The sequence below is a fragment of the Mauremys reevesii genome, linkage group 7, assembly GCF_016161935.1.
Source record: "Mauremys reevesii isolate NIE-2019 linkage group 7, ASM1616193v1, whole genome shotgun sequence".
In the NCBI taxonomy this organism is placed as follows: domain Eukaryota; kingdom Metazoa; phylum Chordata; order Testudines; family Geoemydidae; genus Mauremys; species Mauremys reevesii.
The window spans coordinates 38,094,476-38,121,621 of NC_052629.1; the positions used below are offsets into that span (position 1 = coordinate 38,094,476).

Below are 27,146 nucleotides of genomic sequence, written 5' to 3' on the forward strand. Positions count from 1 at the left end.
CTCTTAAGCCAGGCCTTTCCCCAGTAGCTTTCCCACCTTCTGAACTAAATAATTGTCACCCATACATTCCAAGAACTTTTTGGATAATCTGCCTGCTGTATGTTTTAGATGATTTTGTTAGTCCTTTATGAAAAGCCTCATCCACCTCTTTGTCCTGGTTAGGTGGTCTGTAGTAGACCCCCTACCATGACATCACCCTTGTTTTTTGTCCCTTTTATCCTTACTCAGAGACTTTCAACAAGTCAGTCTCCTGTTTCCATCTTAATTTCAGTCCAAGTGTATAACATTTTTAATATGTAAGGCAACACCTCCTCACTTTTCTCCCTGGTCTGTCCTTCCTAAGCAAGCTGTACCCTTCTGTACCAGTATTCCAGTCATGCATATTATCCCACCAAGTCTCTGTGATTCCAACTATATCATAGTTGTGTTTATTAACTAGTATTTCAAGTTCTTCCTGCTTATTCCCCATACTTCTTGCATTAATATACAGACATCTATGATACTGATTTAATTTCTCCCCTACGTTCTCTCCTCTCTCCCTTATCCCTGCTATAATGGCCCATGCTCCCCCACACAGATTCTGACATTTCTCCCAGATCTCCATGTTTTGGGTTTACCTGTGGGCTTTTGTCACCTGCCCCCTGTCAAACCCAGTTTAAAGTCCTCCTCATTAGGTTAGCTAGTCTGTATCCAAATATGCTCTTCCACTTCCTCAATAGGTGGACTCCATCTCTGTTCAGCAGTTCTTCTTCCCAGAAAAGCATCCCATAATCAAGGAAGCTGCAGCCCTCCTGGTGACACCATCCTCGCAGCCAAGCATTCATCTCCAGGATGCATCTGTCTTTGCATGGGCCCCTTCCCTTGATCAGAAGGATCGAAGAGAACACCTCCTGTGTCCCCAACTCCATCCGTATTCCTAGAGCCCTGTAGTCACTTCTGATCTGCTCAGGGTCATAACATTAGTGCCCACATGGATGAGTAGCATGGGGTAGTAGTCAGAGGCTGGGTGATCCTCAACAATCCCTCCGTAATTTCTCAGATACAGGCCCCTGGTAGGCAGCATACCTCCCAAGATGCCGTGTCAGGCTAAAAGATGGGTGCCTTCATCCCCCTCAGAAGAGAGTCGCCAATCACCACTACCCTATGTTTCCTCCCAGGAGTGGTGGCTGTGATTTTCCCAGCCTTGGGGTACCTAGCTTCTCCTCCACCACCTTTGGGAGTGATTCCTCATTGCCAGGACAGCATAACGGTTCTTCTTCACTGTGGTGGGTGGGTTGGGAGCAGGAGTGGAACACTGCCTGCTTCCCGAAGTACCCAGCAGCCAGTGTCCTTCCTGTGAGCAAGCCATATATTCCTCCCCCAGTGGCATGACAGCAGTCCACTCTAGCTGGATAGCTTCCTCAGCCTTGGACTTCGCCATATGAATTCCCTCAATGAATTAACAGACACCTTTCATACTGGACGGTCCCCCAGCCTGGCTTTCTGAGGGTGGGAAATGCAGGCCACAGTCTCTGCAAACCCACACCAAGATCTGGGTAGAGGCATCCATTGTCAAGTTCTCTGTCTGAATACAGGCGCAGGTGGAGGAGACAGGAGCAGTGTTCCCACTGGCGATGTGGCCCTTCTTCTCCATAGTAATTATATTGCCACTCCCTCATACAAACTCCCATGTATCCTCTTGCTTTTAAAGCCTTCTCTCCTAGGTCAGTCCTACCCTTTTGTTAATCACACAGGAGACAGGTGATCACAAAGCTGACTGAGGCTGATCAAAGACGATCAAGGATGATCCAGGGAACAAAGGCTCAAACAGTTCCCAAACACACAATCCCAACTGACCCTGTAACTTTAAATAACCTGTAAGAGAAAGAAAAAAACACACATGGCCAAACAAACTCACTGACCCCAAGATTAGTACTTGTACCTTGTTCTTTCAGCAGGGAGATCTCCCCTCCCTCTCAAACTCTCCTGTATCCCTCCATAATGGTCTACTGTTACTGTTACTGTATAGCTATTTAAGTTTCTACCACAGCTATCTAAAAAATCATATGAAACAAAAGCATCCATAACATTCTAGTCTTGGCAACTGATTTATTTTAAAGTAAAGGTTTACAAAAAAGAAAGAAAGAAAAAGAAAAAAGAAAGAATGGTCTTGGTCCAAGATATTTTTTACAAGATATTTTTTTCAAATTATGAACTGTTTTATTAAGAGTCTAACTAGCTTCAACACTTTACCTCCAGTCTACATTATTTTGATGATCTTTCACACCAATTTAGGCTGACTACATTTTAAATGTAAAGTTAATCACCTTCCTGAATTCATGGTCTTTATTGTAATCCAAACTTGCCACATACAATACAAATTTTGTTTAGGTACATAGGTCTCGAACATGGGCTGATCCCATGACTAAACTCTTTGGCCAGAAATGGAAAGAATGTGCTTGCAACAAAATAGAATGGTGTGGCGTCGACTTGCATTCGTGGAGGGATGGATGAGGACAAGCCGGACAAAGGTGTGACATAAATCTTTCCTGGCCCAATTCTGCCCCTTTACAAACCTTTTGTAATATTTACTAATGAAGATTGTCCCACTGACTAACCTTCCCAGAAGCCTTATATACACATTGAACATGAGAGATAGCAATATTGGCCACTATGGAACCCTGTTGAAGAGAATCTTTGAGGCAGAGAAAAAACTGCACGAAGCTACTGGTTTCTCTCAAAGCCAGTTGGGAGCCCCATGTTAGGTTCCACAAATGAGTCAACATAGCTTGTGACCAGTTGCATAAACAAGTGCTGAGATAGCTAAAAGAATCAGCATGTGCACTAACTGCAATATTGCAAGAAGGCGATCATCAACTAACACTACTAGTGCAGTTTTCTTTTTACAATGAAGCCTATAGCCCGATAGAAGAGGGTCAAAACAGTCTGCACATGTAAAAACCTGTCAGTTACCTTGCCACAACTTTCTCTCAATGACATTTTAAAAAATAGATTGGATAAAGGTCACTTGTTAACTGGACTGTCAGCATTGAACTGGTACCTTGATTATTGTCTTCACAATAGTTTCTTTAAGAACCGCTACGTTTACCAAAAAAATATTTATATGGACTGCACTTTAGTATTGGGATGTCTGCAATGCATAAAGTTATTGGATATTGTCAAAAACAATTAGATCCCTTCTTTGTGATATATAGTAGAGGTTCTGATTCTGCACCTATCACTCCCCTAGAGTAGTACTTCCGCTCTCAAGTAGGCAGAATTTCTATTATCATTTCAAAGATGATGATTTCCTATGATACCCAAATTATTCATGTTTTGCTTACATTTTCTTGCTGTTACTAGTATTTGTCAATATAATTTGACACTTTATTTGAAATTAGAAGACTTATTTTACCTCTCTAAGGGTATGGCTACACTTACAAATCTGCAGCGCTGGTAGTTGCAGCGCTGGTCGTCCAGCTGTGCAGGGCCAGCGCTGGTGTATGGCCACACTCACAGCTACCAGCGGTGGTGTGTGGCCACATTTGCAGCATTTGCAGTGCTGTTGGGAGTGATGCATTATGGGCAGCCATCCCAGCGTTCAAGTGGCAGCAACGTACTTTTCAAAAGAGGGGGGTGGGGTGCGGCGTAGTGTGACAGGGAGCGGGCGAGAGAGAGAGAGTGGATTTTTGGAGCCAACACTGTGTGTTACCTTCCTGCCTTGAAAAATCAGAACATGTTCCCGATCCCTTACCCTTAACTCTTAACTGCAAACAGCCTGCAGCCAACGGACTCCCTCTCTCCCCTCTGCCCCGTTTCTGTCAAGCAAACACTCACTCCCTGCCTGCCTCATTATCTCATTTGAGTGTTCACAGATTGATCACAGCAAACAGGAGCTGTGTTTGTAGATAAGCAGCTCCGGGATCAACGTTGCTACGGAGCTCGAGTTCACAACAAAACAAAGAGAGGCTGCATAACAAAACAAAGAGAATAATTTATAAAAGCATTCTGGGATATCTGCTAATACCCTGGAGGCCAATAACAGCGCTGGTCTGTGGCCACACTTGATGACCAGCGCTGCAGCACCAGTGCTGCAATCTTTATTCCCCAGGCTGAGCCAGGTGTACGGCCAGCGTTGCAGCCAGGGAGTTGCAGCGCTGGATGTGCCCTGCAGGTGTGGACACTTACTAATTGCAGCGCTGGAAAGCCTCCACCAGCGCTGCAACTCGCAAGTGTAGCCATACCCTAATTAATGCAGTCTGTAATGCACAGATGTTAATAAACCAATTAATAAACCAATTAATAAACCAAAAAGCTAATTGTAAAGAGAAAATTTAAATTTTACTTTTCCCCATTTAGTAAATCTTTAGTACTTCACAGCAGAGTTGTACATTAGTTGATCATAACCTGATTCCTAGAAAAATTGCCTCACAGTTTCAAAGATCCAAGTTCTCAGCTATGGAGAGGGTCAATGATATTGGGTGATATGTACAGTATTTCCAGCTATTCTACATTTGCTGTCATTCCATCTAGCAAAACTGTCCATGAGAGAATTGCAGAATGGGACACTGGCAGGCAGACTTGCTTAGTTCTTCTGTCTAAAGTAATAGATAAGATGCAATGTTATTGCAATCACTGATGAGTCAAGGACATATATCCAACCCACATATCCCCTAAATGCCATTCTTTGCTTCAGCTGCCCAACACTGATAGAAGCTACCAATCATTCCAGAGAATACAACATTATTGAATATGCTGCACTCTGAATAGAAAGGAGGAATACGTAGGCAAAAAATCTCTTTCCCTAGTAAAAAGAACTTTATTGCCATAAGTCACAGTAACATCGCCTGTTGTTCCTTTAACATCTTTGGGCAGGCTTTCCTTTCTGAAGGACCTTGATTTGCCCACAACTCCTTTTGGATAGTGCTCCTATGCCTATGCTATAGTAATGTTTACCCAATAGTCAGTTATGTTGAAGTATCCTATTATTTCTCAAAATTTTCACTTGCCTCTGCATTTCCCTCCACTTTTCTTCATAGGCCAACTTTCCTGTCCCCATCCACTCACTTCTCACCCTTGATTTGTCAGATGAGAATCTGAATTCTGGACAGGCACTGATTTCAAAACACAGGTTTCTGAAGGTGATTGTTTCAGAAGCTTTATCTTTCTGAGGTGATACCAAGGTGCAGTCCTTTTTGAGGTTGCTGGCTCAGCTTGTTGTTCCAATACAAAGTACATATCTCCCACATTACAAATAAAACCAGGTTTAACTCAAACATACCAGGGTTTTAAAGACTAGAGAGCTGTGAAATATGTATGGTTGGTCAGTGGTTTACCAGTGAGACTTTTCTAACTTTCTAAGAAATCAAAATCAAGTGTCACTGACCTGCTCTCCTTTGTTGCCAATACCTTCAAGTTAGAAGTTATTTCTTACATCCTAGAAAAGCGATGGTTTCTGGATGAATGGGCAACCAAAAAATACATATCCATTTTTACCATCAATTTTCCTGACAAGAAAAAGTCCATGTATGTTATGGTGGAAAGATGATTGGAGTAGACTAATTGCTCAAGAGGAAAGGGGACCAGCAACATTGATTTGTGATACAATAAAAAAAAACTTAAAGATAATAGATTTTAGGAAAAATATTATTTTATGCACAACTAATGAATATTGGTGTGCGATTCATAAACAATTATAAAATGATAGATATTTAGTACCAAATGATCCTTTAAGTAATCCTCAGGGTTTCCTAGCAGAAATGGTTTTACTCAAATAAATGAAGAATTAATATCTGATCTATTAATAGCAATTAGGCTTTTTCATGGAACAAGGAAACAAAATTCCCCAAAACCAAAAGAATGATTTCATAAGGCATGGAAGATCACTGCTAAAGAATAGTTAGTACATCAAATATGTACATAGCAAAATAGACAGAAAACAAATAGATACTTAAATATTTGTGTCCTATTTTTCCAGTACTCAAAGTACATTTATCTGCAAGGAAATTATTGCATTTAACTGATTTTTTTTTACTATTAATAACTATAATAGACTTGCAGTGGCATGGCAATCAATAAAGACAGAATTGTTAAGTTGGAAAGGCAAGTCCCTGGCTGGTGTTAGAAGGTTCATCTTCTTACATGGCAGTACCTTGCCCAAAAAGAAAAACTTGATTATACCAGTGCATAATGTTTCTCAAATGAAAAAGTGCTGAGTCCATTTTTGTATTTGTTAATATTGCATTTTTGGTACTTCATGATAATGATTTTTAAAAATGATTTTTATGCTTCCTAAATAAACAATTATAAAACACAAATAAAGCATGTGCCTCAGAGATAACTGATTCATCAGCTCAGGCATGCTGGGAGGTGCATCATTCAGCAGCATTTGCTTTCTGGTCTTGTGTCAAGAGACTGGCTCACTTGGACAGGCCCCTTTAAAATCACTGACTCATCATGTTTAGCTGCCACAGTGATGTTAAGTCGCCTTTGTAAGCTCACTGGTTGAAAACCTTTAGCTTGCTTGCTTACTGTCAAGGACAGGCCTCTGTAAAGTCTGCCTTGCTGGGCTGGTTCTAGGCATCATGACTGTTTCAACACCTGTAGTTTGCTAAGACAGATGTGATAGCGAAGGCCTTTTTGAGGTTACTGGACCATCATATTAGCTTGCTGAGCTTATTTCAAGGCCTAGGCCTCTGTGAGTTCAGCTCTGCAATCTAGACATGCTGAACCAGTGGAGCCAAAGTTACTGACTCGGCAGAGACAACTAGGTAAAAAAGAAAAATGCATCATCACCCGAGCCAGATTTGTGTCATCAGGGATCTTATCCCTTATCATATCATGAATTACATGAAATGAAGAAATGGAACATTGTTCACCAACACTTTGTATTCCTAAGAATCACTACGGAATCAAGAGTAGATATCTCGTCCTCTGTTAATGCCTATTCCATCATTTAATGTGTGATATATTTTCCTTGACTCATCTCTTCCTACCCTCCCACATAAAAGGGACAATGCCCTCAAAATCACCAGCTTTCTTAATTCTCCATATTATCAGCAGCATCATTCTACCAGATGCTACACTGATATGGTATTTTGATTCGTATCTGCATTTTATATATATTTTAGACTATATATTTTCCATCTCGGCATTTTTTTCTTTCCCACCAGTAACATACTTACTAACAAACATTTCCAGTTTTATAACCCTCCAGAATCTCAGAGTCTTAAACTGTCATGAAAACAGTCTTTCAAACTTCACAAGCTCTAGTGCTGTTAATGATGTAAATGTATTCCTACCTTTAATCTGTAGCTCCATTGTTCTGTTAATGAACCTTCACAGCTTTTCTGACTTTACTTTCCATACAAAACATGCATCCCCAAATTTCAGTCTTATTTGTTGACAATACAAGCCTTTTCAAATGATGTAGAAATGTCTATTGTGTCTCTTCACTTTGTGCTGCTTTGATAGCGGAAAATGTGCAGTTCAAGGGGATGCACACTTTTTTCTCTTAAGGAAAGATAAGTGCTTTTCAGAAGAGATTTTTTTCATTTCCATTATCCTAACTTCTCTGCTGTCTGTCCTTTGATTAGTTATAATTTGACCAGTGCATCTGGAAAAACTAATTGTGCATGTAATACATAGAGCATAGTTTTGGTTTCTCAATTAACAATAAAGGTTCTGTAACACAAAATAAAACTTCAAATCTCCTTTCTCCCATCAGCTAGATTGTTCAATGTGTTTTATGCACAGAGTAACCAGCTGCCAGGAATAAATCAGTTTTGCAATAATCTTTTTGCTTATCATCTCACAAAGTAAATATATTCCAAAATATATACATTAATAAGCAAATAAACTATCACTGGCAATATGAGCATAACAGAAACGCTGTTTTTTTTAATTGGGCATAAAATAGGATGAGATGAAGGTCAAAAAGAGGATATACAAGAAAGCTGCAAGTGAAAGGCTGGACACCTTAAAATTAGAGTTGTATGTGATGTATAATATTCAATGTGACATTTCAAATGTTGAAAGGAATATAATTATTTTTAGATTTGATGGTCACCATCAATTTAAATAACTATTTGATCTGGAATTTACAACAGGATGAAACAAAGTGGATTTTTCTGCCACATCTTCTTGACATTCTTTTATGAGTGTTTTCCTTTGAGTCTTGATGATGCAGCTTCCCTACAAGAAGAGATACAGTAACAGCCTAAAGAATGGTATAGAATTGGGCTTTCTGTCTTTAATACCCAAGGTATCCCAAAGCACTTTACAAGATAATGAGTTAGTTGTCAGTAGTGTAGTGACCGTAGGTAAGCAAAAAAGCCATTTTATGCTTAGTAATAACTCACATATAGTAGAACAGAATCAACTAATAGAACAAAACTTATTTTCTATTTTAGGCACTTGAACTAGGTGACATATAGTCTCTATCACATGTTTGGAAGATTACTCTTCCACTAGATGCTTTGTATCATTACTTCACCGTTCAGTTGTATCTTTATATTTGCATTGTCCAGTAATTTGTATGCACTTATTTTGATTATCGATTCTAAGTCATGTTGGAGATTCTTCATTATTGTGCCCCAAAGACACAGATCATCTTTATTACTCATTCAGTTTTCATCAGATGTCGTCTACTGCATCTGAATATTTTAGCTTTTGGTGCATTGCTATGAGCATCACAGGAGTTGGCTTCCATGTGCCATCTAAATGGCTGTGTCTTTTTGGAAGCACTTTTGCTAATCTAGTGTTAATTTTATCTGTTTGCTCCTACTTGACCAGTAAATTCTAGAAGGGGTGCTGGACATCTTTTCATTTCAACCCTGTTCATCAACATTAAGGCTAGTAAGCCCCACTCTCCTGTAGAAGCATTTCTAATATATTCCAAGATACTGCTCTTTGGACCATTTCTTTTTTCTCCTGGGCCTTTGTATACTATATACTTTCTTCTATGCCAAAAACTTTGTTGATGAATTTCTTCATGACAGAATAGTATGTTCAAATCTTCACTCTTGTGCAAGCCTATGAGGTTCCTTACTGACAAATTGTAGCCTATTGCTGATAAAACTCTTTACGTGTACTGTACCCTCACTAATGTGTATTTTATAAGACTAATCACAAGGTTGTCCCCAGTATCCCAAAGCTGTGCAACTATATGTTAAACCTCTTCAATAGCAGTCTTCTATTAGCAAATACACATTTCAAGTCTACATGAACATGTTTGTTCTCTGTGTTTGCCTGGACAAGCTAATATTTCATGAATGAAGGATGTCTGGGGTTTGGCCTGCTCAAGAGTCAATTGGAGTCAACAGAAGTTTTGTTGTTGACTTCACTGGAAGCAGGACTGATCCTTAATTAAGACTTTTGATGCTAGGAATACATGTATTCCTCACACACAATTTCTCCTACAAAAATACTCTTGAAAAAGAACCTGACCATACCCTCACATGGATCCTCACTAATACAATAGGACACTGTGGGAGTAAAGGTCACTATGTGCTGAATTGTTTTTCAGGATCAATCCCCAAAACTTTACTTTTTGTTTCTTCCATTGAGGTGCACAAAATATACAGACTTAGGCCCTATGTCTTAGTTCCCAAATGTCCAGAATAAATTACATTTACCATTTCTTTTGTCAATGATTTAGGAATTATAATTTTACTTTTCAACATTTACTCAGTCTTCTGTTGTTTCTTGTGGAGCTTCAACTATTCTCCTATAAATGGAATATCACTTTTGTCAACCATTTTACATCAATTCATTTAATGTTGTCGGTCTCTTATGTTTGTTTTCGTCCACATCTCATTTCAGTTAGAGTAGTTTTTGTTTACTCACTGGCAGGTTGTTACTTAGCACATGTTTTGTTTTGTTTTCATTTTCTGTAACACTTAGCACACGGTTGACTAGTTTCAGATTTGTAGTTTTTCAGGCTTAGTATTTCTTCTGAATTTACCTGACATATAATACACATCACTGTGTTGGTTTGGATTCTGAATATAATGCTCTCTTGTTGGTTAGAAGAAGCCATACCATAACACCCCAACAAAAACCCCACTGAGAGTGACCAATGGCATTTATAGTCAAATTGTCAGTGTCTGGCAAACCAGGGTGTAAAGCTATAGCACACTGTCCACGTGGACCCTGCTACCATTCACTAATAGTTCACCAGTGTGCTTTGATCTATTCTTCTTTGCAACAGTAATAGAGACCTCCCCACACTCAAAGAAAACTAAAAACTACCATTTCACTTTTAACTCACCTTCTTCTGTCTAGTTACTGTTACTCGCTTTTAAGTCAGCCCTGGACACCATTTTAGTATTTTCAGATGTGCTCCATCTGTGTGCACAAGTCCCTGTGATGGTATCGCAGCTGGGGAAAAAACAGAGGACTCTTGTGTCATGTGAATTATCTTGGGAGTTAACCAGATAATACTTGAGTATTTAGTGTCATCTACTGTGCTAAAGAATTAACTGTTTTGCTTTAATGATGTGACATAGTAATTTCTGTTGCTGAATAGAAGTTCATAGTCTAAAGAAATTCAATTGTGTGGTGCATTTGTTTCGTTTTAATTATACTATTCTCAGGAGAAAACAAAAGATGGTCTCTTGAAAGAATATTAATTAGGAGTTTCTGCCCCTAACTTCAGAAGTTTGAGATTTGTCTTTGCTCTTTAAAATCTTTAGCTGCTGGTGACAGTTCCATTACAATGTTTGACTGTAGCTTAGCAAACGATATCAACCATTTCTGTGAAATGTAATGAGGAAAAAAATGTTTCTCTACACTTATTCCCCACCCTCCTGATAAACCTCCAGATCCATGCTTGTCCAGTTTATTACAAGCATCTTTAATCAACACTATTTCTGCAGTTTGACAAGTTGAAATCTCCAGTTAGTATTTTTACTATTTTGGATGAAACCTGGGTGGATGCTGACTAGAGATTTTATTTCACATTGGAAACGGTTCCTATTTGGGAAACTATCACAGTGATAAGTATGGTCTTAATGCCTAGAATAGAAAGGAAAAGAAATGGTTCTCTCCAGTAAGCAACAGTCCCCTTAATATGCAACAGAGCTTAGTGGTCACACAGCAGAAGGGAGGAACAACCAGCTGTGCTGAGAGGAAGGGGGATTTAGCTATTGTATAATGTACATGCCAATTTGCAGCATTTCATTTCTACAGAATTCTGACAGTCTATTATATTAATTGATTAACAAGGTTAATATTTCCAAAGACCAGAACTTTAACTTTTCTGTTTATCTTTTTACTTATTCACTGACACCTGTCCTTAACTGTAAAACTCTATGTTATCTTAATACATAGGGCTACACTCACAGGTTAGCTGGATTGAGCCTCGGATGTTGGAATAAATAATAAGCACTTCAATTTCTTAAAACTACCCTTTAAAAAACTCAAATGTCACATTGTTTAGAGGCACACCAGTGAAGGACTCAGTCTTTTCTCCAATGCCATAGAATCCTTCCTAATTCATACACAAGCTGCCCCACTTACATAGCCCACTCACATTTAACTTCGCCCTCTAACATTTGCAAAAATATAGGTAAAGGTCAAACAAAACTGGCAGAATATTAGAAATAAATCCCTTGGATACTTGCGTAGTAAAAAGCCTGCAAAATTTTCCAAACACAGGGTTTTCACCTGTTTCCCCTTCCCATTCCTGCTTCTCTTTCCTCTGCACTGGGTGTCAGCTTTTCTCAGAATCTGTCAGCCTGGAGCAAAAATAAAAGTGCAAGTGCAAACACATGGACATCATAGCAAGTGGACTGAAGGTAAAAAATCCATTGCAACTGACATACTACACTGACTATGGTGAGAGATTGTGCCACGCACTCTCAAATAAACTGAGGAACCACCTGATCAGGATCCTGTACAGGAAACAGGAGAAGATCAAGAATGAGCTCTCAAAACTGGAGACTCTCATACAAATCCAACTTTCCACACAAACTAGGGTGACCAGACAGCAAGTGTGAAAAATCGGGACAGGGGGTGCGGGGTAATAAGAGCCTATATAAGAAAAAGACCCAAAAATCGGGACATCTGGTCACCCTAACACAAACTTCCATGTGACTGGACTTTACAAAAATAAGACAAGCCATTTAGAATGCACACTTTACTTTTCTACAGAGGAAAAAGGACAGTAAACTATCTAAACTCCTACATGCCACAGGAGGCTACAACAGTGGTACCCTCAACTCACCTAACAATATTGTTAATCTATCCAACCACACACTTAGCCCAACAGAAGAGTCTGTCTTATCTCAGGGACTCTCTGCCCCACCGCCCCCACGCACATGATACAGTTCTGCAGTGATCTGGAAACTTACTTTCGCCATCTCCGACTCAAGGAATATTTTCAAACACACCACTGAACAGAGCACTGACCTACAGGAACCCTCCTACCAACACTACAAAAAGAAGAATTCTGCGTAGACCCCTCCTAATGGTTGAAATGACAGACTGGGCTTCTACATAGGGTGCTTCCGCAGATGTGCACAAGCTGAAACTGTGAACAAACGGCATCACTTGCCCCATAACCTCAGCTGTACAGAACGCAACACCATCCACAGGCTCAGAAAGAACTCTGACTTATAATCAAAGAGGCTCACAAAGGAGGTGCTGTAGTCATCATGAACCGGAGGCTGCCAGGCAACTCTCCAACACCATATTCTACGGGCTACTATCCTCCAATCCCACTGAAGAGTACCAAAAATACCTACACCATCTGCTCAAGAAACTCCCTGCTATAGCACAGGAAGAAATCTACACAGATGCACCCCTAGAGCCCCGACCAGGGGTATTCTATCTGCTACCCAAGATCCATAAACCTGGAAATCCTGGAGGCCCCATCATCTCAGGCATTGGCTCTCTTACAGCAGGATTATCTGGCTATTTGGACTCTCTCCTCAGACCATATGCTACCAGCACTCCTAGCTATCTTCAAGACACCACTGACTTCCTGATGAAACTACAATGCATTGGTGATCTTCCTGAAAACTACATCCTGGCCACTATGGATGTAGAAGCTCTTTACACCAATATTCCACATAAGAATGGACTACAAGCTGTCAGGAACAGTATCACTGATGAGGCTATGGCACATTTTGTGGCTGAGCTTTGTGTCTTTGTCCTCACCCACAACCATTTCAGATTTGGGGACAACTTATACCTTCAAGTCAGCGGCACTGCTATGGATACCCACATGGCCCCACAGTATGCCAACATTTTTATGGCTGACTTAGAACAATGCTTCCTCAGCTTTTGTCCTCTAGTGCTCCTCCTCCACTTGTGCTACATTGATTACATCTTCATCATATGGACTCACAGGAAGGAGGCCCTTGAAGAAATCCACCTGGATTTCAACAATTTCCACCCCACCATCAACCTCAGCCTGGACCAGTCCACACAAGAGATCCACTTCTTGGACACTACAGTGCAAATAAGCGATAGTCACAAATACCACCCTATGCTGGAAACCTACTGACTGCTATACTTACCTACATGCCTCCAGCTTCCATCCAGGACACATCACACAATCCATTGTCTACAGACAAGCCTTAAGATGCAACCAAATTTTCTCCAATCTCTCAGACAGAGACAAACACCTACAAGATCTTTATCAAGCATTCTTAAAACTACAATACCCACCTGGGTAAGTGAGGAAACAGACTGACGGAGCGAGACAGAAGTCATCTACTACAGGACAACCGCAACAAGGAAAACAACAGAACACCACTGGCCATCACAGCCCCAGCTAAAACTTCTCCAGCACATCATCAACAATCTACAACCTATCCTGGAAAACGATCCCTCACTCTCACAGACCTTGGGAGGCAGGCCAGTCCTTTCTTACACACAGCCCCCCAACCTGAAGCAAATACTCACCAGCAACTACACACAACACCACAGAAACACTTAACCCAGGAACCACTCTCTGTAACAAACCCTGTTGTCTACTCTGTCCCCATATCTACCCTAGCGACACCATCAGAGGACCCAACAACATCAGCCACACCATCAGGGGTTCATTCATCTGCACATCTACTAATGTGATATATGTCATCATATGCCAACAATGCCCCTCTGCCATATACACTGGCCAAACTGGACAGTCTCTATGTAAAAGAATAAATGGACACAAATCAGACATCAGGAATGGTAACATACAAAAGCCAGTAGGAGAACACTTCAATCTCCCTGGACGTTCAATAATAAAAGTAGCCATCCTAAAACAAAAACAAACAAACAAACAAACAGACTTCAAAGAGAAACTGCAGAGCTACAATTCATTTGCAAATTTAACACCATTAATTTGTGCCTTGAATAGGGACTGGCTCACTACAAAAGCAACTTTCCCTCTCTTGATATTGACACCTCCTCAATTATTGGGAGTGGACCACATCCACCCTGACTGAATTGGCCTTGTCAACACTGGTTCTCCACTTGTAAGGTAACTCCCTTCTCTTCATGTGCCAGTATATTTATGCTTTTGTCTGTAATTTTCACTCCATGCATCTGAAGAAGTGGAGTTTTTTTACCCACAAAAGCTTATGCCCAAATAAGTCTGTTACTCTTTAAGGTGCAACTGGACTCCTCATTGTTTTTGTGGATACAGACTAACGCGGTGTCATAAATATAAAGGGAAGGGTAACCACCTTGCTATATACAGTATATAAAATCCCTCCTGGCCAGAGGCACAAAATCCTCTTACCTGTAAAGGGTTAAGAAGATCAAGTAACCTGGCTGGCACCTGACCAAAAGGACCAATAAGGGGACAAGATGCTTTCAAATCTGGGGGGAGGGGGCTTTGTTCTGTCTGTTCCGTGTGGCTTTTGCCGGAGAAGATCAAAGAAGCAAGCAATCCAACTCCTATAGAGTTAGTAGGTATTTAGCAAGGAAATGCATTAGATTATCTTTTGTTTTGGCTTGTTAATTTCTCTGTGCTGGGGGGAATGTGTATCCCTGTTTTTTTCTTTTTGTAACTTTAAAGGTTTTGCCTAGAGGGAAACCCTCTGTGTTTTGAATCTGATTGCCTGTGAGATTATCTTCCATTCTAATCTTACAGAGTTAGTCCTTTCACCATTTTTCTTTCTAATAAAGTTCTGTTTTGTTAAGAATCTGATTGGGTTTTTTAGTATCCTAAAAACCCAAGGCTGGTCTGTGCTCATCTTGTTTATTCTCAAGCCTCCCCAGGAAAGGGGGTGTAGGGCTTGGGGGGATATTTTGGGGAAATAGGACTCAAAGTGGTCCTTTCCCTGATTCTTTGTTTGAATCACTTGGTGGTGGCAGCATTTACCTAATCCAAGGTACATGGGAGAATTTGTGCCTTGGGGAAGTTTTAACCTAAACTGACAGAAATAAACTTAGGGGTCTTTCATGTGGGTCCCCACATCTGTACCCTAAAGTTCAGAGTGGGGGAGGGAACCCTGACACACGGCTATCCCTCTGATACTAAGAATATTTCTGTGGGCCTAGTTGGCTTCCAGAAGCACAACCAAAATTTATCCTTTCATGTCATTCATGGGCTGGGAGATCAGTATTTTCCATTTTTTTTTCTTGTAACATTCCAGATTTTGAGATCACTATAGATGAAAATGAAGAATTTCAATCTCCATAAATTTTTAAGTGAAGTCTCTTATGAGAATCCAGAAATGATCAATTATTTGACATTCTTTATAAAATATGTATTTAAGTCTACATGCTCTTGACATTGCAATAAAATGCCATTAAATTAATGAGTAGTCAAGGTGTACAGGTGGATTCAAGAGGACAAAAATTGTGCTGTAGTAATACTGACAGACCCTGGTTGTTTGCCAGTGGGATCAAACCTGGGGCATATGGAGCTTAGTGCGTGAGCCTCTACTACATGAGCTAAAAGCCACATGACCCTTAGCTAAGGCTGTAGCAAACTCATTAATCTCTAAGTGGTCTTGGTGCCACTAGATGGGACAGAACACCACACCCAGAAGGTGTGTGGGTTACATACTTCTCTTAACTGAGGAAGCAAGTCCTGAGCTTCAGAGACTTCCCAGTTGAAATCCCAGATAAGCCCCCACTTGTCACGCTGACAGACCCCAGATGTTGGCAGGCGGGATTGAAACTGGGACCTCCGGAGCTTAGTGCATGAGCCTCTACTGCATGAGCTAAAAGCCACACGGCCCTTAACTAAGGCTGTAGCAGTCTCATTAATCTCTAAGTGGGCTTGGTGCCACTAGATGGGACACAGCACCACACCCAGAAGGAATGTGGGTTACACTATAACCATTCAACAGCTCTAATGAGAGGAAAATTGTCCAGTATATCTCTTGCATGCAGATAAAATATGGTTGCAATGTCACCCCCAAAACTAGATGATGTACACAAGGTAACTAGATAATTTACATGAGATTGGAATGACCTAGCATGCCTCCCTGATTGCCCACAAAAGTATCCGATATGCTTGGATCAAAGGAGATTCCCCACAGCACACTGCTGCATGGTGGGCAAGAAGTCTGTAACTACTGCATGGACTTCTGGAATCCTGACCTCCCCCCCCCACATACGCCCCCGCCCCCACAGAGAAACTCCACTGGTTCCACTGCCTGCAGGCCTCAAAGTGGGGCAGACACTATTTTTTTGTAATGGAACACTGACTTTCACCTGTTGAATTTCAAAACATTGTGCACTTGCAAATGAATAATCTTGTATGTGATTCTTCTCTTCAGGGTTTAAAGCCAAAAGAAGATTGTACAAGTTCTTTTATGTTATGACACGCAGACATTGCTGCTTTGATTTTCAAAGGCTTCCTTTCTTTTGTTTCATTTATGATCTTGTAATGTGCAACTTTTATGTTTTGTGATAATGAATTTCTTTTAAGGGCATCTGTTGCATCGTTCTTTGATCCCCAATGGAGAACTGTAGCTCATCCATGCTGAAAAATGTATGCTACCTGTGATTTGTATGGGATGGAGGTGTTAACATAAACACAGATAGAAGAACCACCTCACTTGTATTTTTTATAAACTATGCCTTCTCTGTCTGTTTTGAAGGAAACTGAGGGACTCAGAAGGAGTCAAATTTTCTTCCTCTCATGTCTACAGAGATTAAGTCTCTAATGCACCTGCTTAGATCTTGAAAGGAGCATCTAGGGTGGGAGGACACAGAGGTGATGAAAACAGATCACCAGCATCCTCTACCCTTCATCCAATTCCATAAAAGGGACCCATCGCCCCCTCCCCCTTTATGAGTTAAGGACACTGTGGAGGTGTCGTACAACAATTAGTAGAGGATTGGACCATGAGCAGCCTTCTGTGGCCTCAAGCCAATGGGTATAAAGAACAGCAATGAGACACTGTCAGCATTTCCTTATGCTGCTTTCATCTCGGTATAGTGAATATTCCCTTCTTATTTTGAGAGGAGATTTGGGACAGCAGTCACAAGAAAGCCATTTCAGTACAATTTGTGTGGGGAACATGTGAACATTGAGGAAGTGATATATTCAGGAGTCATGACAAGCAATTAGCCTAGACAGGTGTCAGTACATCTGTAGGTTTGGCTGGCCAAACCCTGCTCACTCTGAGAGGGGGACAACACCCTCTCTTGACTGGGCAACTGAAAGGAGACTCAATGAACTGAAATGTGCTGAGTTCAGATGATGACCCATTCAGGGGATGATATGTCTCAATATCATCATCGTGGATATGATATGGGATTATTTTCTCATCCCAGGCATCACAATGAAGTAAAACTCCTCCAACTCCTTCAGAATATTGTCTGTAATATAAGTTAGGCATGGCAGTATTCAATTTGTTTTATTATTATTTTGAAGGTAAGATCAATGTTTATTTTTAAGTCATTTATTGATTTACATTTTCATATTTATGGGGTTTAAGCTTTTTTCTATTTTATCTACTGAAATTTTCACAATTGTGGGAAATTATGGGGGAAATCAGACAGTTATTTAACAACAATAGAGGTTAAGATTCAAAACCTTTATCACCATTAACACACAAATTAACATCACAGGTTAAAAAAATTTACAAAGTAAGTATCCTTCAATCAAACTGAAAAAATTATCAAAGCAGCAAATTTCTTACTTTACCTAGCAACAAATTGTGTCCATTGTCAATTTTTCCCATCAGTTTGTGTGTATGGGGTGAAATCAATGTTTGCCTACCTTTTCTGATAAACATCTAACCCTTCCAAGCCTAATTACAATATTGTTCATGTTCATATTTTGGTCAATCTATAATTTATGTTCAATAAATGATGTGTATTATACACAGCATGAAACCCACAGATACAGAAAATTGATTTTAAAAAAACAAAAAACATAATATACAGTACTATAAATGTAAAAATAGAGAAAAACAGCTGCCTGTGACTACAAAAAAAAAAAAACACCACACAACCAGGGAAGCCTAAAAGCAAATAAAGCTACGACCAAATGCAGCATTGGCCAACACTATCACATTAGATACATTTTATACACATTACTTCACCTCCCCTTCACTTTCTAAAAATCTACAACACAATCTTTACAGTCCTATATAACCTAAAACTGCCACAATAGCGCTTGGAGTGGTGAGGGAGGATTGTCTGCTTGAAAAGATTATTGTGCAGTTCCCAAACAGACTGTTGTGGGTTGACTTAAAGTGGGGTGTAACCACCTCTTCATTTATTGTAGTTGTAAGTAACTAGTAAGTTCCCTTATGGAAGCAGGTAGCTGAAATGATAGCATCTTCCAGTCAAAACCCAAGCACATGGTACCACCCAAAACAAAGGCACAGGTGAGACCAGTCAGGAAATTCAAAAATGTATGTTGAGGGGCTCATTTTTGTTTTAGTAGAGGAGCATCAGAGAGAGAAGAAGAGGAGAGAAACAAACACAGGGAAAGAGCAGAAACTTTGGACTACGCGCTGACTGGAAAAGAGGCTTGGAATTAGGACCAATGACACACTCGCTCTCTCTCATTTGATTACTGCTTTGTTCAGGGAATCAGTAGTTTGTACATTCTTTGATACAATCCTGTTTTATTTACAAAGATATCTCCATTCATCAGTTTCTCCTTTTAATAGAAACAGCCTGCAGGGCACTACATTTTCAGCTAACTGTTCAGCTCAAAATGGGTAGCTAGCTACACTATATTTTATCCAAATTAATGTATACAACTGCTAGAGTTCACTAGAATTAGGTCCCCATATGTAATGCATATAAATTGCTGCCTAATTGCTGATTATTTCTAGTGTGACACAAAATTTCATTCAAGACTCTAACCTTTCATATTTAAATTTATTTTTAATTAAAGGCAGTTTAAACCAATGACAGCTGGGGATTCCCTTAACCTAGTGGAACCTGCAGGTGTAGGAAAGATGATATACCAGCTCCCTGGCACTAACTTTGTTTCTAGCCTTGGTGGTGTGTCAAAGTAGGCCAGGAGTGAAAGGGAGCATAGTAGGTCAGACCACCTCAGGCAATCCATAGCCAATAGAATTGTTTGCAGTAGACCACTCCAGCCAGGATAGCTTTTTGGACTATACTGGCACCCAATACATGTATTAATGTAAAGACAGCAGAGGCCACTTCTTTGAGCTGTTTCAACCTCCCCACATTGGCAATTTTTCTGCCTCACCATATTTTGTTTTGATTAAAGCTGAGGTAAACCCTGGTAGAGTTTGGCTCACTATCTGTTTGGTTGTGCTGTATATTAAGTTATGAAAACACTCATTTGCATCTTTTCTTTACTGTAGCTTAAAAAATATGGGCTCTTTTTGTCCTCTAACATCTAAGCAGCATTCAAAATCTCAAAGAGCTTGGCTTCTTTCTCTTCTCCTGTTGTAGAATATAATTTCAGTAGGCAGCACTTCTTCGGTATGCTGGACATGACTAACACGCGGCTTCTCTATACACATAGCAGAGATTTACACAATAGAGTGCAAGGATATTTAGTTTGCTAAGGTCACATATGGAGCCAATATTTTTCCCTCCTTTACCATGCACACAGACAATAAGATGAGGAAAGGAATGAATTTGCAGCATGAATGCACATATACATGATAGATTGGAATTTGATAGTGTCAAAGGTCATGATGAAAGTCTCCGAGTATATGAAGAAATTAAAAACTAAGGAGGAAGACGGGTTTAGGGTTGTTGCTTCTCCGGTGATTATTAGTGTAGGTCCATGTTTCTCACTGCTATGACTCTCTGATATTCCAAAATCAACTCATGTGCTAATATTTAACAGTGTATAGGAGGAAAAAAATCAAAGATTGGTAGATCTTAAGGCCAGAAGGGATCATCTAGTCTGACCTCTTGCATAAAACAGGCCACAGAATTTCATTCAGTAATTTCTGCATCAAGCAAAGTAGTTGAAGTAGGGTATATCTTTTAGAAAGACATCCAATCTTTATTTACATGGTTCAAGTGATACAGAGTCCACTACATCCATTGGTAGCTGTTACAATTGTTAATTATACTGTTAAAACTATGCACCTTATTTCCAATTTCAATTTGTCTAGCCTCAGTTTCTAGCCAGTGGATCTTGTTAATCCTTTGTTGGCTAAGGGCTAAAGCGCCACTTAACTTTAGTAACTTTTATACCTTTAAACATTTTTAATTACTCCTCCCTCCCTCCTAGGCAGAGAGTTATAGTATCGTATCGGGGCTATATTCGGTATAGTCAGATCGGATTAGCTGATATTGGATTGGTATCGGGATCACTGGTACCCACCACATCCCCAGCCTGGACAGTGACCGCTCTGGCTCTCCAATCTCAGCTACAGTGCAAGTCAAACGCGAAAAAATTAGGATATTTTTGGCATTGGTCAGGTTGCCCTCCGCGAAGCAATGCGTCAATGGCAGTCAAAAAAAAAAAAAAAAAATCAAAAAAATGCGGATGCATGCGATGGGCGGATGTGATAAAATCTCATCCCAGGCGTCAGCGCTCCTTCTATTCTATCAGAAAAAATCTCAATCTTTTCGCAAAAGCTCAGACAGGGACTCAGCAGCAAGCGACTGCAGGCGAACAAGCAAGAAGGGAAAGCCAAAGAAATCAATGCATGGCGCATGGGACTGAAGCTATCAAGCAGTTCCTGCAGCCTATTTCCTAAATTTATATTCATTCAATGCTTCTAGGCTTCTTCTATGCTCCCAGGGTCAACACAGTGCAGGCAAGGCAGCCCAGCACTACTCACCCCCCCACACCCACCCACCCCCACAAAACCTGACTAAAACCATCCTCTGACCTCTTTACTGAATCGCCTAGATCTGCAGTAATGTGCAGCCTATCTTTACTGAATGCAGCATCCACCACACCCCGTCATCGTCATCCCCCATGGTAATCAAAAGATGAAATCCATCCTCATCATCCTCATAAGCTGATCAAAATCAATGATGAATCAGCAAAAAAATGATGGAATCAGTCTCCAAAAGGACAAAGGATCTCCAACTGGGTCCCTAATTCAGCCTATTGTTTTTGCTTATTGGATGGGTGGATATGGCTGATTATGGCTGGTAACCATCACTTAACCTCCATCAGCTAAGCTCCATCAGCCCCACCCTTCATGTGTTCAGAAAGAAAGATTCAGTTGCCCTGTACTAGCAGGATGCTGCTGGTCTTCCCTGGATGCTCCTGTCTGTCCTGTCTGGTGCTCATAGGGCTCCTGTGCCTTCTATCACTCATTTCACACTCATTTCACCATCTTGTCTTATTCATGCATTCTTTTATTTCATTACACAAGTGTCACAAGATGGGCTGGGGGCCAAAGAAATCACAGGGAAAGACAAGGTCAACAGGGGGGAGTTGCAGGAGCACCCTGAAACATACAGATACAGATAATGGACTGATGACACACAGCAGCTCTGACACAGAGCAGGTGGTTCTTATATTAGGCAGCACATTCTCTATTTTAGATCAAAAGAGGAGATGATGAGGGAGGGATTGACTGGATTTTTCATTTTTGCTTTTGCATCGGCTCCTGGGCTCTCGGGACAGGCAAAACAGGTACAGCAGTACAAAACGATGGATGGTACAAGGTACTAGTAACCACTTTTCTTTTGCTGGCTGATTGACCAGGGGCAGCAAAGCAAACAAAAAAAAAATGGTAGGGCCATCATGATCATCCATCATCAGTTGGAAGGTTTGGATATGGTGCATATGGTGCTAGTATATAACCTGCTGTCATGCAAAAAAGCAAAAGCATGCTGCTGCTGAGCGCTGCTGAATCGCCTCTGGCGGGCATCTAGCACACAGGTGAGAGAGCAAAGCGGCAAAAAAAGCTCCATGATTGCCATGCATTGGCATCTGCCAGCGCAATCCAGAAAAAGGAAAAAAAAAAATTGTCGAAATGCTTGTCTGCAGACGGAGGATTGACGAAGATGTATTACCCACCACCCCCGAACCAATGATGATTTTTGCCCCATGCCAGGCTCGGGATCAACACGAAGTTCCAAGGGGCGGGGAGGGGGGGAACTATGGGACTAGGGAATAGCTACCCACAGTGCAACAACACTCAGAAATCGACGCTAGCTCGACCATGGACCGACACACCGATTTTTAATGTGTTTGTTAGTGTGTACACACTGATTTTTTATAAAATCTGTTTTACAAAACCGGTTTATGCAAATTCGGAATAGTCCCGTAGTGTAGACGTACCCTAAGTTAAGAAACCCTATACTGTTAGCTATCTTCTCCCCTTGTAGGCACTTACAGATCACGATCAGGTCACTTCTTAAACTTCTCTTTGAAAAGTTAAATAGATATCCTGCCACAAAGCATGTTTTCCAGTCCTGGAATCATTGTGGCTGTTCTCTGAATCCTCAAAAATTTTTCAGTGTCCTTTTTAAGGAATGGATAACCGAACTGAACACAGTATTACGGCTTGTCTACATGGGGGCATGCAGTAGGCATGTGAAGTTAAATTTCATTAAACACCTATTTGAACACTCTCATCAGGCACATTCAATCACCAACGAACTGCAAAGAAAAAATAGAAACATCACTTCAGTCCATCATTGCAAATTGATTGTATTATAGATCAAGGATCATAAAAAGAAAGTAGTGGGAAAGTCCACAATATTTTTGTGAAAGTCCAAAATAATTTAAATTCATTTTTATAAATGAACAGCCTACAAAGCAATAATGTATGCAAAATTATAATGCATCTAGAAAAAAAAATCTATAACTAAAGTTCATATATAGTATTTCTCGCTATCTTATTTTTCTTATTTTTTGCTGGGCAACTTAAAGGAGGAAGATAAGCACTCCGTTGATCATCATAGGAGAAAGGAAAATGGCCCTAATGACAAAGACATAGAAAGCACAATTATATTCCATAACATATGTGAGTATCATATGATATTATATAAATCCTTTCTATATTATGCTATAAATCGGAAATTAAACAAAAACATAAATCTCCTGTTCACTTTCATAAATACATTTCTTGTCACAAGTTTTATGTTAAGAAGAACTGTTGACAAGGTGACAAAGTAGAACTTTCTTGAGTAATTAGGCAAGGGAACTTTTTTTTTTTTTTAGAACCCAGCTGAACAATGATCGTATTCTCCTCCTTACCATTGAACTGAGCTAAAAAGATGCTCATTACTCCAATACATGCACTTTTCAGGAACAAATATCAGTGCAGCAGAAATCCTCTTAATTTGAAACCTTGCAATGTTCATTATCTTCCAAATCTGTTTGTGTAAATAAGTACAGAATTGTAGGATACAGCTTCTTCTACAAGAAGCTCTTCCCATTTAAAAAACTTATGGATAGAATGTAAAATCAATGCGAGTGAAATGGGCATCTGCAGGCCAACAAACATTTGTGGAGCATGGAGCATTTGTAAGTCATCTATACTGTCACTATCTCTTCGCCATAGCTGCTTGCACTAGTATCCTACAGTGCGCCATATCATTGTTCCCAGCCAGTACAGTGTCTCACATGACTTCTCAGGTCACTCATTCTACTATCTACTTCAGCACGGATATTCTCACTTTTTATGGCTATCATCCTTTTTGGCCTTATGTCAAGTAGTACACTGCTAGATTGAATTAAGAGGCTCTAATAGCATATAGAGAATATGTTTATCAAACTCTTATGCAGGTATAAAATACATGAAAAGCAGGAAAGAACAAGCCAAAGGGAGGATCAGCAAAAAGGACTTTTCATCTCATGTGCCACAGAGCAGAGCTCAACAACAATATACAGGCCAGGTTTGGAGAAAAGATGAGGATTGAAAGAGCAATGGCAGGGATATGGCCAGAGACACTGACCACAATTAATGTATTTTGTAAATCACGCTGCTCAGAGTAGGGGATAGGGGTAGTAGAAGTAAAAGCTATTAACAGCTCATGTGCTTTAGTAACAGCTGTAGGGCAGATGTGACTATTTCATGCATGGCTGCCTTGAGTCTTTCCCATCAAGTGCCCACGGAAGTTTTGGGCAGAGAACCTGTTTCTTTGGGCTTTGACACAGGGGATCAGGATTTGGGAAACCATTGCTGATTCAGACAGTTCAAATCAAACTTGATTTTAAGTACTCTGTAGACTGAATCAAATAGTTTGCACAGCTCCAGTGGTGAGAATAGATCCTTTTCATTCTTTTGGAACAAGCAAAATATGGGAATGTTCTCTCCTTTTATTGATTCAATGAGACTAAAAGGTATTATTTTGGTAGCACTTCTATCTAACACCTCCAAAATAGTGAGGGACAAGCAGCACAGTTTGTAAGTAACCATCAAGGAGATAAAGAGCCAAAATACATCACAGAGAGAGAAAACCCAAATGATCAGTTGTTAATTTTTACTAATATTGACAAGCAAACTTTGCTTGGTTTAAGCATAATCTCTGCACAGCTACCTATGGATCCAAAAGGCATACAGGCACAGATCACTTGAAAACTTTTTTACCTTCTTGAAAAGCCTCAAGCCTTTGTCACATCTTCTTGGTATTTCAATCAAGTTTTGCTGATTATTTATAACCTAGCCTCTGTACCTGCAGCAATGAACAAATTGCAACACTGATGTTAATATTATTTCACTTTGAAAACTATTCAAACCAGTTGCTGTTTGTGTCATCTTCATTCTCTTTGCCACATTAAAAAATGGCTTATTGCTTTTGTTCTTGTCTCTTCATTTTATTTATACACAAATACTTGCAAAGGACAAATTTGCAGCTAACATAGCAGTGAATCAATTGGCAGAAATCTGACAGGACAACAGTGTAAGATGTTTCATTGTATCCTGCTACTAACAGACATGGCAGAAGGCATCTTTGATCTTGTTTTCCACTTCCATGTATCTATGAAGATGTGTGATTCATATCAACTTCTGAAGCCTCTTTAATGAAAAAATGAACTCTGTGAACAATAAAGAAGTGCCTGTGGAATACAGCTGAGACTTCAATGAGAAGAGAAAACAATGTCAGAGAACACCAGCTGTTTCTTGACTTCGAAATATTTTCATCAGAAAGGCTGAGGTTTGCTGGTCAAGAATTTGAGACAGTCAGTTTCAAGTCTGAAGTTTCTGAAGAAATGTTCCATCTTGGAAGATGGTTTGTCAATATATTACGTACACGACAACATGCCAAGGAGGTTGAGCACCAAAGAAGAGTTATGGGTTTATGCCATAGCTGCATTTTATAAGTTTAACAAGGTTTCCATGGGGCACCAATTCCCAAGTTTCCATGCTGTATTTACTTGACTGAAGTCATTACTGAAATGCAGTCAATTTCACTGCACAGTAGTTTTGGTTTAGCAGAACTTACAAAGATTCAATAACAACTTAAGCAACTGGAAAAGCATAAATCAATCAAACCAAGTTCACAGTCTTCAGAGAAAGGATATCATCAATCACTCCACTATTTTTTTTTTTTTGGAAAGACAATGTTGTATTTGTTGTAAAGATTCTAAAACATGTCAAACTTTGTTTATTTTCTTAGAAAATGATTAAAAGGAAAGTTTAATTAGTGAAGAGAATTTAGATGACCAAAACAATAAACCATATAAAAACCACATGCTGAAGAAATCAGTTATATTCTTTATGATTTATCTGGTATTTATACAAATATGTAAAACATTGTGTAGTTAGCATCTCTGCAGTGTTGTGTCAGAAACATATTTCTCATGACAGTAGAAGCATTCTGAGCTATCTTATAAGTCTATGAGTAATCTTGGCTGCACTGAAGCCTGTGGCCAAACTTCCAGGGACTTTAGTGTGTCCAGGATGTCAATCATATATGTATTTTCTGTCATAGAGATTCATGGAACTCAGCTACCTTGTTTTCAACACTTTAGAAAATAGTTGTTGCATAGGGTGATCACATGTGGACTTTCAACCCTTCATGAGACTCTGAACAAAATATATGCTGAATATGGTCTTAAGGGAGTTGTGAGCAGTTTTTATATAGATATAGATAGATTGATTTCATTTTAGGTGACTAATTATACTACCATTTACCATGTATTCATAATGATTCTTGTTTACTTATATACTGTAACATACAGATATTCACAGTAACGTGAACAGAGTTTTGAACCTTACTGAAATGGTGTAACAAGCATGTTTAACTAAATAAATCTCTTGCTTTTTAAAAGATACTTATCAGCAACATTGTAATAGGAACATTAACATGTATGGTCCTGAGCCCACCTGTTCTCCCACAGGTTACATTCAGTGAGAAAAACCGTATAAGTATGTTGTAGTCATGTTTCAGTGTGTTTCATTCAGAAGCATGTTACAGTACAAACTTATCTTTCATATTACTTCAGAAAAAGAATATTTCCATGTCTGAGCACAACTCAAACATCTAGGTTAGGAGGCTAGGAGGCCACTTATTAGATACCCTCAGTTCACTGAGAAAATTTGGAGAGAAAAAGAGGCTGAAGAAACTAATCTGCACTGTTGTAATATCAGATCAAAGGGGGGAAAGACCTGTAAACTGACTCAAGTTCTCAGGGAAGAGGTTATTCTTGGTATTTAATAGCTTAATGTAGCAGACAAAGAAACTTGGTGGAAGGCATATTGCCCACACTTATATTTTAACACCAACTGCTTGAAGGGCGAGATACTTAGCTCCCTGGTGCATTAATGATGATGTAGTGTGGGTGAAAAGGCCTCCCTGTATTATCAATCATAATATTAAATGTCTCATATGCAAACCCA

The 27,146-nt window shown here is 39.8% G+C and overlaps 1 long non-coding RNA gene across 3 annotated transcripts in view; it reads right to left on the reverse strand.

Moving 5' to 3' along the window:
• Window positions 1–27,146, reverse strand: part of LOC120369392 — a 196,412-nt gene that overhangs the window by 23,129 nt on the left and 146,137 nt on the right. Inside the window, exons 3-4 of one of the 3 annotated variants that reach the window (XR_005583140.1) lie at window positions 24,894–24,978; window positions 22,644–22,957 (exon numbers count right to left, since the gene is read on the reverse strand). The exons of 1 other annotated variant lie outside the window; for it this stretch is intronic. This is a non-coding gene — a long non-coding RNA (uncharacterized LOC120369392). Of the gene's footprint in view, window positions 1–22,643; window positions 22,958–23,189; window positions 23,280–24,893; window positions 24,979–27,146 lie in introns of those variants that run through there. One more of the 3 variants, XR_005583141.1, reaches the window with a different exon arrangement.